The following is a 12,874-nucleotide window of genomic DNA, read 5'->3' as shown; positions in this document are numbered from 1 at the left end:
ACATATAATTGGAAAAACAAAATATTGTTTACATTAAGAAAATAAATCTCTTGATGGTTAAAAAAAAAGAAAAATAACTATGCAGAGTGAAGCGAACAGAGCCAGGAAAACGATAGGCCCAAAATCTAAGGCAGTGGAACTGGAAAGAAAGATGAAAAGAAACTGAACACTATGTCATTATAGTGAAACAGGCTTAGTCCTGGAGAAGAGAGGGAAAATGCACTTCTCTCCTTTCATTGGAGAGGTGGCAGACAACGGGTATGTAATGTTGCATATGTTGCCAGATACTTTGGAAGTGTTTGTGTTGAACAGTTTATAAAATTTGCTATAAAAGATGGCTCATGGGACAAATATTCAGAAATGAATGTGATATAAAAACAAAAAGCGTCAACAAAACTGAAAACATTTAAGCATTTTAAAGCATTCAGTGGAACAAAGATCAGCTTTAAAGATTTTTCCAAAGGAATGTCTTCCATCCCCATAATGACAGCACAAAAGATTCCTTGAGAGACTAAAACACATAGATAACTTTGTTCGAGGATTTCCTGCATATCAGTATCAAGTGAGGCATAAGGCAAGAAAATATATGATTGCAAAAGGGTGTTTGTCCGTGTCATGGAGGATGACCCGTGCAAAATCTGAAGGGAAGGGGGGGGTTCTCTATCTTTGCTGAGGTTCTCCAGGGAATTCCTATTTGCAGACAACTCAGTGCTAATTGGATTAAGTTCCAAAATAGGACAGGGCCTACTCAGTGAAATCTGCAACCATTCAAAAGAGATCAGCCTAGCAATCTTGACAGGAAACCTATATGAGCAAAGAATGTATACTTATCAGACTGAACATGCAGAAGGAAAAAGAGGAAGGAAGGAAGGAAAAGAAGAAAAAAGGAAGAAAAGAAAAGAAATAAACAAGTTCCTTTATTAAGTATCTGCTCTGTGTCCGGTACTATGTTAAGTGCTTTACAAGTATTATCCTATTTGATCCCTATAAAAATTGTGTGAAGTGGGTATTATTATTATTCTCATTTTACAGATGAGAAAACTGAAGTACATACAAGTTAACTGAGTCACTTGGAGACACATAACTCGTAACTCTGTGAGGCTGGATTTGAACTCAGGTCTTTTTGGCTCTGGATCCAGTGCTATCCACTGCACCACCTGGCCAGAAGGATAGCCCATTGAAGTAACCCATCACTACATATGTGTTAGAGAGGCTTTGCAGATGGGCAAGGAGCTGGGCACAGAATTGAGTAGGAAACAAAAGGCAAGCTGGATGGCATTTAGAAAATTGCATGGTGCTTTTAAAGATCCCAAGCTGTTCGTTGGCACAGAGGCCCATTTTTTTTTTTACATCAGTACTCTCCCATTAATGGCTAGAAATTAGGAAACACCATGATTTCAGAAGAATCACAATTATAGGTGATCCAAAGCATGACGGAAAGACATGTGGTGAATAGAAGTGAATTACCAATGATGACTTGTCCACGAGATGTGGCACAAAAATTTAGAGGTTACCTTGTCTCATCTCCTCATTTTGTTGATGTGGAAATGGAGTCTGGAAAGGTTAAGGGATTCGTTCAAGTTCCACAGGTCATAAGCCACAGAGCCAGGATTTGAACCCAGGTTCTCTGATCAAATCTAATATTCTTTCCACTCTTTCCCACTACCTTTCCTACAGCATTGCAGACACTTCGGTGAGAGTATGATTGGAAGTTGGGAAGTCTATTTAGTTCCCTTGAGAAGAAGAGTAGTTCCAGATCCATCTGGCTGTTTTTTTCTCCTTGAAAGGACAGGCACCTCATGAAGGATGTCGAAGCCATCAGTCACAGCTGTCAGCTTGAGCGGCAGCCCAGGAGTAGTTTCAATTTGGCCCACATGGCTGCACTATAGCTTTATAAATGTGCGAGTGAAAGCTTGGCTTTGGTTTCCTGGGTTGAAGATCCTTGCAGAGGTCCTGGGAAGCTCCTGAGTTTATCTTTGTTTGGCTGGTATGTCTATGAACCACATGCAGCTGGAAAAGCACAGGTCTGTTGGAGGTGAAATGATCTACACTCCTCCAGTTTGATGTAGGCCTTTCTGCACATGGTCTTTCCCGAAGCAATTTAACTTTTAAAGACAAGTAAGGTTTAGATAAACTGGACCACTGTTCTAGGTGGGCAGAGTTGGACTTTTCTACAAAGTAGACTAGGCAAAGACCCCTTCTCCTCCCCTAGATGCCAAGCCATTACAGGAAAAATGCCCACTTTTGGGTGGTGATCAGTTGATTTTTTTTCCTCTTTTCTTTTCCTTTCATGATATGATTGAGCATTCTGGCCTGAGTCAAGGAAAGCAGAATGTATGATCTAAATCCTCACACAGTTCCAGAAGACTAGAATGAGGGAAGGCTCATCCTTGTTGATCCTAATTAAGGCTATTCACTAGAGGGAAGAGATGAATCATGCCCTGGCTTGACTAGGTTACTGACTAGGCCATATCCTGATGAAACAGGGGTTATGACATGTTATTTTTTGTTTCTTCTTACCATCCTTCAATTTTTTTTTGTGAGAATATTTTTGTGTGACATTTCAGCTATGCTTCTTTCCCACAGGTCCTTATCTTGTGTGTTAAGTGTCTATTTTGGATAGCATTTCTGTCCTTGTGATGCCATTGCTTAGAGCTGGAGAATCAATATTGATATTTCAGTGGAATGTTCCCAGTTATTCAGGTTGTGGTCATGGAGCCATCCTTGATTCTTCCCCCTTCTTCTTCCCCTACATCCAATCAGTTGCTGAGAGTTATTAATTCAACCTCCATCAACATCTCTTATATCTGTACCCTTTTCTCTGGTCAGCCCCCAGCCTACTTCAGGCCCTAATCACTTTTTCCCTGGACCAGCCCATAACAGCCTTCAAATTATTCTCCCTTTCTCTAGTTTCTCCCTTCTCTGACCCATCCTGACAATGCTGTCAAAATAATCTCAAAGGAATTGATCTGTCTATGTCAAGGCTCAAAGAATTTCGATGGTTTCCTGTAGGAAAAAATATAGGCTTCTCAGCCTGGCTTTTAAAGCCTCCCACAATTTGTATCTACCCTTCCTTTCCAGACTAACTTCACATTACTCTCATTTGTGCATTCTTTTCTCTAGCTGAACTGGACTACTAGCTATTTCTTTATTGGGAATTATATCTTCTTTCTCCAGGCATTAGGACAAGCCACCATTTTTCCATATCTGGAATGGATTCCTTTTTCATTTTTTCTTGTCTTTTGGAATCCTTGAAGGCTTACCCCAATGGCCACCTCTTCTAGTAAGCCTTCCTGGAAGAGTCCTCCAGGGTGTTATTTATTTTTCCTTCCTCATATTACCTTATATTTATTTATCTGCATACATTCAATTTAATTCAACAAATATTTATTGCTTATATAGCTTTATTTATATGTGCTTGAGTGGAAAGTGCTGAATTTGGAGAGAGGATCTGGGTTCAAATTATGACTCTCACACTCACTACCATGTACCAGGCACTGTGCTAAGCACTGGGGATATAAAAAGAGGTAAAAGACAGTCCTTGCCCTCAAGAAGCTTACAATCTAATGGGAGGGGAGAGACAATATGCAAAGAGGTATATATAAAGCAAGCTATATATAGGACAAATAGGAAATAATTAACAGAGGGAATGCACTGGAATTAAGAGGGGTGGGGAAAGGCTTCTTGTAGAGGATGGGATTTTAGCGGGGACTTAAAGGAAGCCAAGGAGGTCAGGAGTTGGAGTGAAGGAAGGAGAGCATTCCAGGCCTGGGGGACAGCTAGAGAGAATGACCAAAACCTAGAGATGGAGTGTCTTGTTCCTGGAATAGCTCAGAGTCCAGTGTTACTGGATAGAAGAGTAAGTGTTGGGGAAGTGAGATATAAGAAGACTGGAAAAGTGGGAGGGGGCTGGATTTTGAAGGGCTTAGAATACTAAACAGAGCTTTTTATATTTGTTCCTAGGGGAACAAATATACATACATACATACATATATATATATATATATATATACATATATATATGTATATATATATATGTATATATATATATGGATATATATGGGTGTGTGTGTGTGTGTGTGTGTGTGTGTGTGTGTGTGATGCTCTCACCTGTGTTTTGGGAAAATCACTTTAGTGCCTGAATGAGGAATGGCTTGGAGTGGGGAGAGACTTGGGGTAGGCAGACCCACTGGCAGGATATTGCATTAATTGATGCATGAATGACTCCTGTCCCTGTAGAAAGAAGATGCTGTTAGACTTTTGTCTCTGTATCCCCTAGCATTTAGCACAGCGCCTTCTTGGACATAGTAAATACTTAATTCATGTTCGGTGAGTTTGTTGTTCAGGATTCATGCAAGCTCTTTCACTAAGTGGCAAGTAGGTGGTACAGTAGCTAGAGTCGGAGCCAGGAGTTATAGTCCTATCTCAGTTACAAATCACTTTGCTTCTTTCACTTCTGTAAAATGGGGATAACAACGGCATCTACCTCACAGGACTATTGTGAGGATCAAATGAGATGATACAGGAAAAGTGCTTTGCAAAGCTTAAAGCAGCATAAAAATTAGCCACTGTGCTCGAGTGGAAAGTGCTGAATTTGGAGAGGGGCACCTGGGTTCACATTGTGGCTCTCATGCTCACTACTGATTGGTGTGATCTTAGGCTAGTTACTTAACCCCTGCTGCTAGAGCCTTCCCTCTTTGATTACCTTCCATCTACAGAGTGTATTGTTTATATGAGGTGGCCAGGTGGTGCAGTGGATAGAGCACTGGACTTGGAATCAGGAAGACTCATCTTCCCAAGTTCAAATCCAACCTCAGTTACTATCTGTATGACCTTGGGCAAATCACTTAACCTTGTTTACCTCAGTTTTTTCATCTGTAAGATGAGCTGGAGAAGGAGATGGCAAACCACTCCAGTATCTTTTGTCAAGAAAACCCCAAATGGAGTCACAGAGAGTTGGACACCACTGAACAACAATAAAATTGTTTGTGTGAATGGTTAATTGCATATTGTCTCTTCCATTAGAATGCAAAGTCCTTGAGGGCAGGGACCCTATTTTTTTTCTTTTGGTGAGGCAATTGGGGTTAAGTGACTTGCTCAAGAGTCACACAGCTAGTGAGTGTTATGCATCTGAAGCTGGATTTGAATTCAGGTCCTCCTGACTCCAGGGCTCATGCTTTATCCACTGCGCCACCTGGTTGCCCCCCAGGGACCCTATTTTTGTCTTTATTTGTGTGTGTGTGTGTGTGTGTGTGTGTGTGTGTGTATACACATATATATGTATACATATAGATACAGGCATAATGCCTAGCATATAGCAGTACTTGATAAATGCTTGTTGACAGACTGAAGCTATGTGGGGCTCAGTTTCTCCATTTGTAGCATGAAGAAGTTGACCTAGATGACCTCTAAGTTCCTTTCCAGCTCTAAGTCTATAATCCTATGAACATTAAGTCCTTAATTGTGTGTTAAGTATTCATTGTACAGGATATATTTTTTTTCTAACTAAAATGAACCACCTGAACTCTAATAAAGCTTCTACTCTACTACTCCCAGATAAGCACCAGAACTGTTCAATATTTCTGAGAAGGAAAGAGATGCATCTGAATTACGTTTGGCTTGAGAAAAGAACCCACCTCTCACCGCTTATCTGAAACCATATGTATTTCACCGAATAATAGTCGCACCCTGTTTTTTCAGTCAAAAACTGGTTTATAACCTTTCATCAGTAATTGCATGGTATAATTCTGTTCCTCATTTTGCTTAAAAGGTAAACAGAGCATGCATTCATCTCTCATACATTATGACCAAACCCCGTGAGCCTAGAATTCTCAGCACATGTGCATTGTCAGTATTCAATTTTAATGTATATTCATGGGTTTTCCATGCATTGTAATCTTGCGCCAAAGACAGTTTAGTAATAAATAATTTTTAAGTAATACTGGCACAATTTTTTAAAAAACTTCATATAATGGTCACACCCCACATTTTTGCAAAAAAATTTGGCATAAAATCTGTGATGATTATGCAGTAAAATACGGTACTTTTAGACAAGATAAATTAATCTCTGGCTGTAACTTGGCAGGCAAGGTCCATTCCAACCTTGCTGTTCTTCCCCTCCCCACAATTTTCTGTATCTTTTTCTTTTTTGGGGGGGGGAGTGGGGAAGAAGAAATGTACTATTAGGTTTAGTACATACAGCAACTTCAGCCATGCTTAAGCAAATTCAACTCCTTAAAGTTTTCTTATGAGAACATTCCCTGTGTGTATTTCAGCATAATTTCTATAACACTGCTTTGGAAGTGTATAACATTTCTGAAAGAAGAGTTAGCAATACCAGGAACTATCATTGTACAGGCAATTCAATTCCTGTCTCAGCTGCCCTGGGTGTACAATGGGACAAATGTTTCCTTTTCAGTTTGTGTTTTATTTCGTCTTTACCCCATATTTTTTAGTGAATTGGCCTTTCTTAGAGATATGGAATTTCTTGATGGAAATGAAGTGGCATTTACACAAAGTACTGAATGCAGCAAGCTCCCCTATCACCAGAATGACTGTCTATTGGCATTTGGTCTTCAGTGAGTTGGCTTTATAATGTTCTGAGTTTTCTGCTTTAGCTCTGCCAGGTTCAGTGCCCTTTCCATTGTGCCGTGTTCTTTTATGGTCCCTATTCATTACTGTAACAGTTCCATGCTTCTTCTCCCTTGGCTTTCACGGCCTACATCCATCTGTTGCCTCAGTTCTTACCTAGCCTTAATCACTGAATGGGTGTTGCCTCAGACAAACTGAGATCTGGGAAAGACCCTAGCTTAAAAAGGCCATAGTCTCCCACTGTGGGAGCCATTGCCAGTCATCCTGACCTGTGTCTTGCTACTGGACTCCAATGATTCTGGAGGACAGAGTGAGACTGATGACTTTGCACAGCTCTGCCTCACTTAAATTCAATTCACTTGCGAGTTAAGACATCACCCTGCTGATGTCATTAGTCCTTTTTAAGAATGAAGGACAAACAGCAACCAGGTTCAGCACTGGGTAAAAGTCCTTTCTGAATTTCCTTCTTTAGCTAACATTCACCTGTTTTGAGAGATTCCAATAATTTCACGGAGATCTATTTTTTATACAAGTCAAGCTTTCATTCCAGTCTAATTGGTGGGAAAATAGGACTAGGAGAAAAGTTCTCTTGTATTGAATATCATTAATATACACAGTCTTGACTTTTGTTGACACAATCTTGACTTCAAGGTGCTTAAATCAGAAGCCTCGTGTTTTCGGTACGTGTTCCTTTGGCCATGAAATCTCTTTAACCTACATTGCCTTATGCTACATTGTATAAGGCACAGTAGAAACATCTCAGCCTCTGCAATTAGAAGACCTGGGATCAAATCAAAACTCTGTAAATTACTAACTTTGTAATTTTACTTCTTCAGCCTCAGTTTCTTTTCTATACTAATAGCTAACATTTTTATAGCACTTGCTATGTGCCAGGCACTGTGCGAATGCAATTATTATCTCATTTTTGATTCTCACAACAACTCTGAGAGGTAGGTGTTATTATTATCCTAATTTTACAGATGAGGAAACTGAAGCAAACAGAGATTAAGGGACTTGCTCAGTGTCACATAGCTAGTAAGAATTTGAGGCCAGATTTGAACTGAAGTCTTCTTGACTCCAGGCCAGGTGCTCTATCTACTGCTCCACATAGCTGCTATGGTAAAATGAGGAAATTGGACCAGATGAACTTCAAGGTTCCTTTCAACTCTAAATCTGTGAGTCAACCTTCAACATGACCCTACTTTGTAAATGCAAAACGACTGTAGGCTAACAAATGATCTTTCAAGAGAAAAATTAATAGATTAGTAGTCAGAGCACTTGATTTCAAATTTCAGCTCTGCTCCTTATTAACCAGTGTGACTGTGGGCAAGTCATTTCAGTGTTTCTAGACCTCAGTTTCTCTATCTATAGAATTAGGAGTTTAGACAAGATGACTTCTGAGGTTCTTTTCAAAAATTTAATCTATCATTCTATTGTTCTAATCCCAACCTGAGAGGTAAAAAATTTGTAGCATGCAACTACAGAAAGAAAAAAATGAACAAAAGTCTAAGATGAATGGTTTCTAACATTGCACCATGTCGTCCCCTGGTGGGTAATACCAGTATAGCACTCAAAGAAATTCTTAGTACTATAGTATACTATAGGACGGTATTTTCCATCCACTCTTAGAAGTACAAATCACCTTTACTGAATGCAAATTAGCTCAGAGCTTGTGATTGGCTGAATTAAAAACCTTCCTTATTTTCTAGACACTTTTCTGAATTCACATTCAGTTCCTTTCAGATGCTGAGCCAGTAAGGTGAGAGCTATCGGGGAATTAAAAGGTGTTAAGTTTTGGTCCTTGCTCTGCCTATGATTATCATAGTCCAGAAATCATTAAAACATAATTCTTTCCCCCATTTTCCAGTAGAGTGTCCAGGAATGTAAACCAGCTTAAATAAATGTTAGAGTTATTTATTTATTTTAAGAAAGCAAGTCCAAAAACTTCCTCCCTAAGACCCTGGTCCTGGATCTCTACTCCTGATGAACTAACTGTATGATATTGGGAAGATTCCATGTATAAGCTTTCTGGACTTTCATGTCCTACAGAAAAGTGATATTCTGAACTCTGGAGTACATATTTTTTTCCTAGCTCTTGGTTATGAAATGAATTATTAGGGAATAGAAGGTGGAGGAGAGGGGGAGAGAAAAATGTGGATATATATGATCTAATGGATATGTGCATTAATACATTAACTGACTTGCAGATTATTCACATATATACATACACACGAACATACATTCACACAGAGTTCCCCAAAATTTTACTGCTGTTTTAAGATCTAATAGCTAAGACTTTTAGAACATTTTATATAGAGAGTAAACTCCTAGAGATTTGCAGCTTTCTTTTTCTATTTGTAACCCCAGCACCTAACAAATGCTTATTGATTCTTGACTTTATGTTAAAAATGATTTAGAGAACTCCTTCTGCATTCACAGATTTAGCTTGGCAACTGTAACTTACAGTCTTAGAGAATTACCTATGACACAGAAGTTAAGTGACTTGCTTATGGTTACAGAGCTAATACGGATCAGAGATAGGCCTCGAACCCAGGCTGTCCAGACTCTAAGGTCAGCCCTCTATCCACTATACCTCACTGCCTCTTAAACATATACAAATACACATATAATCTATGCATCTATGTGTATATGCATACATGCACCTATCTCTTGATAACTTTTTTTAATTTTAAATTTTATTAATTTATTTGATTTATCAACAATCACTTCCATATGCTTTTGAGTTGAAAATTTTTCTCCCCCTTCCTCCCCACCACCCTCCCCAAGATGGTGCACAATCTCATATAGGCTATACATTTACATTCCTATTAAACATATTTCAACATTAGCGAAGTTATAAGTAAAAATTAAAAACAATAGGAGGAACCATTAGAAGGAGGAAACAAAACTCAACAGAAGAGGAAAAAAAAGTGATAGCGATTCAACTTCCATAGCTCTTTCTTTGGATGTGGACAGCATTTTCCATCACGAGGCCTCTGGGGATATCTTAGATGCTTGTATTTCTGAGAAGGGTTAAGTTTATCAATATTAGTCATTGCACAACATGGCTGTTATTGTGTACAAAGTTCTCTTGGTTCTGCTCACTTCACTCAGCATCTTGATATCTTTTATGTCTATCTACACATATGAAACAGAATTATTTTACTTAGGAAAACATTTAAAATCCACTGAACAGCAATCAAGGTGAAGATGGGGTTGGGCTAGGGTCAGGGTTGGTGATGAAATGTAATATGGACATGGATACATAAATAAAAAATAAGTCTGTGGGGAGGGGGAGGGGGAGGGGGAAATCATGGAATTGGAAGTTTAAGAGTTGCAAATGATCTTAGCAGTTCATCCAGTAAATCTCTTTATTTTATAGACAAGGACATTGAAGCCAAGAAAAATAGACTGTGACTTGTTTAAGGTCAGTGTGAGAACAGTGAGAGAAGAAAGCAAGAAGATCATTTTGTTGTTATTGTTTTTGAGCCCTAGAGATAATTTTCTTCATAACACTTGCTTGGCATCTTTCAACAGAAGAGTTTAAGCTGCTTTGGAAATAGTTTGTTAATCTCTTGGTTACCCTATTTAATCAAAGTGCCGGAATTTCCTTTCAACAGAATGAAGCTGAAGCAGACATTAGTAAAGGGCTTCCAATGTTAAGAGAGAAGTGTGGAGCTATGTGAAAAATAGAGTCCAGCATTCTGAATCCTCATTCACTGCTGCAATGGCCTCAGATCCTATTTTCCTCCCCACCAGCAGCCCTTCCTGTGGTTAACCACACACGAAGGTATAGAGCATGGGAGAAAATAGTTGAGCATTTATGAAAATAGCAGAGAACACTTCATTTCTTCCTTCCTTGTCTCAATTACAAACTTGAATTTGAGATCAGTATAGTTTGAAATACACATCCTTTTCTTTCTAGCTCATTGGCAGTGCCCAAGAAGACCAAAAAGGGATTCCAGATGGTAGGTCCTTCTCTCAGGCTAGCAGGCTCACGCTGAGTGCTCAGAAAGGTCCAAGTCTTAGAGCTGGTCATGAAGGATTACCCAACTGTCTAGTGAGGGTGCATCAAGGTACCTGTGCCCTCGGTCTTATGTTCCATAATCTCTCCCATGACTTTAGTCATTCTAAGTCTCTTGATTCTCCCTCTCATTCACCTGAAATTTCTCTCTGTCTCTCTCTCCTGGGTCCTTTCCATCAGCCTGCAAACATGCTTAAGTCTTCCAAAGGTTATCATCTGATTTTCCTCCTCCCTTTTAAGATCAACTTTCAGAAAGAATAATTAGTTGATTCTCATTGTCTCTTCTCCATCACCTATTCATTCCTAAACCCTTTGCAACATGGCTTCACTCCTCTCCAATTTAAACTCAATGCCTTGATTTTTTTTCTATTCTTATTCTCCTCCATTCCTCTGCCCTAGGAGGTGAAGTGAATTGCCAAGGTCATGCAGGAAGTTAGCAGGCAAGTCAGTTCTCTTGGCTATCAGTTCAATGTTCTTTCTGCTATACTGCATTGTCTACTTTTCCAAATCCCCCTTGACCTACCTCGATTATTCCTTACCAGAACTATAGCATTTACTTCTGAATTTGTCATCCTATGGCCAGTCTATATCTTCTCCAATTCATCCTTGTCAAAGTGATACTAGCATGTTTTTCTGATAACGTCCGTCCATGAGCCTTTGCCTCCTGAATAAAGTACAAACTCCTCATTCTTACATTTTAAGCCCTCCACCATTGGCTCTTGCCTGCTTTTCCAGCCTCATCTCATCTTGTTCCCTTTCACTTCATTCTGGGACTCTCTCGCTTCCCTCTTCTCATTCTGTCCTGTCCTGTCTCTGTGCCTTTGTTAGGAGGATCATAGGTCTATGGCCAGAATGACCTCAGAGACCATCTGGTCCAACTCACTCATTTTACAGACAAGGAAACAGAGCCTAGAGAGGTAACATGATTTTCCCAAAGTCATAGGATTATGGATTTAGAACTGAATGCTACCTCAGAGGCTAACCAACCCCCTCATTTTACACATAAGACATATAGGTGTGGTTGGTAGCTATGTAACAGAAATTTTACACATAAGACATATAGGTGTGGTTGGTAGCTATGTAACAGAAATGCGGCCAGTTAGCATGTGGCATAGATAGATATCTGATCTGGGATCTGGTCTACTCTGTCTCCCACAAAGACAATGATTTCTGCCTTTGTAAGGGGCAAAGAGGAGGACTGTGCCTGTACCTCCAGTAGATCAGGGGAGAGGCAGGCAAGAATTCTGGACAGCCATGGCTGCGAAATCTGTTCTTAACTCTCTTATCTCCAATAGTGATATCAGGCTAGAATTCTATCTATTTACCGTTCCTCATTTTTCTGTAATCCACAGGCATATAAAAGCCACATTCTCTGATCATTCTCCAGGGCATGATAACCTTTAATTTATTCCTGCTCCCTTAGTTCCCTCCTATCAAATGCTAGTTACAACAAAGATCATCTGGAAAAGCTAGTAGATCTCTTTATCAAATCCTCTTTAACAAAGTAAGTTGTAAACAGAAAGGGAGAAGATTAGAATAGGCCAAAGAATACACAAGAATAAATGAGCTCCTCTGGAAGGCAGAGGGTGAGGGTTAAAAAAAACCCAACAAAACTAAAGATACCCATAAAAATTTATGTTTAAAAAAAGAAAGAGGGAAAACGAGCCTTTCAGTTGGGAAGAAAGATCAGATCTCATGTCATCTGAGGAGAGACAGAGTTATCTCATTGAGGGGAGTCTGCCCTTAACAGTTTCTTTACTTTTTTTTAAAGCGTCACTATTACTCCCTCTTTCTCTTCCCCCATAACTGCTCCCCTCTCAAAAAAAGTTCTATAACAAATAAGTACAGCCAAGTAAACAATCACCACCACCACCAACAAATTTGTGTGTTGTCCATATCTGAAAATATCTCTCTCATTCTGCATCTGTAGTCCATTACCTCTCTGCCGAGGGGTGGGAGATATTATCATTAATTTTCTGGAGTCATGGCTGGTCCCTGCATTAATCATAATTGTTAAGTCTTCCAAAGGTGTTTTCCTTTGCAGTGTTGTATTCAACTCATAAATTATTCTCTTGGTTTTGCTCACTTTACTCTGCGTCAGTTCACACAAGTCTTCCCAGGTTTCTCTGAGGTCCATTCCTTTGATCATTTCTCACAGCACAACAATATCCTATTGCATTCTTATGCCGTCATTTTCAGCCATTCCCAAAAAGATGGCCATTCACTTCATCTCAGTCAACTAGTATTTATTAAGCACCT

Source organism: Phascolarctos cinereus, unplaced genomic scaffold (assembly GCF_003287225.1).
Source record: "Phascolarctos cinereus isolate Bilbo 61053 unplaced genomic scaffold, phaCin_HiC Scaffold_726;HRSCAF=1367, whole genome shotgun sequence".
NCBI lineage: Eukaryota > Metazoa > Chordata > Mammalia > Diprotodontia > Phascolarctidae > Phascolarctos > Phascolarctos cinereus.
This window is presented reverse-complemented; position numbering follows the sequence as displayed.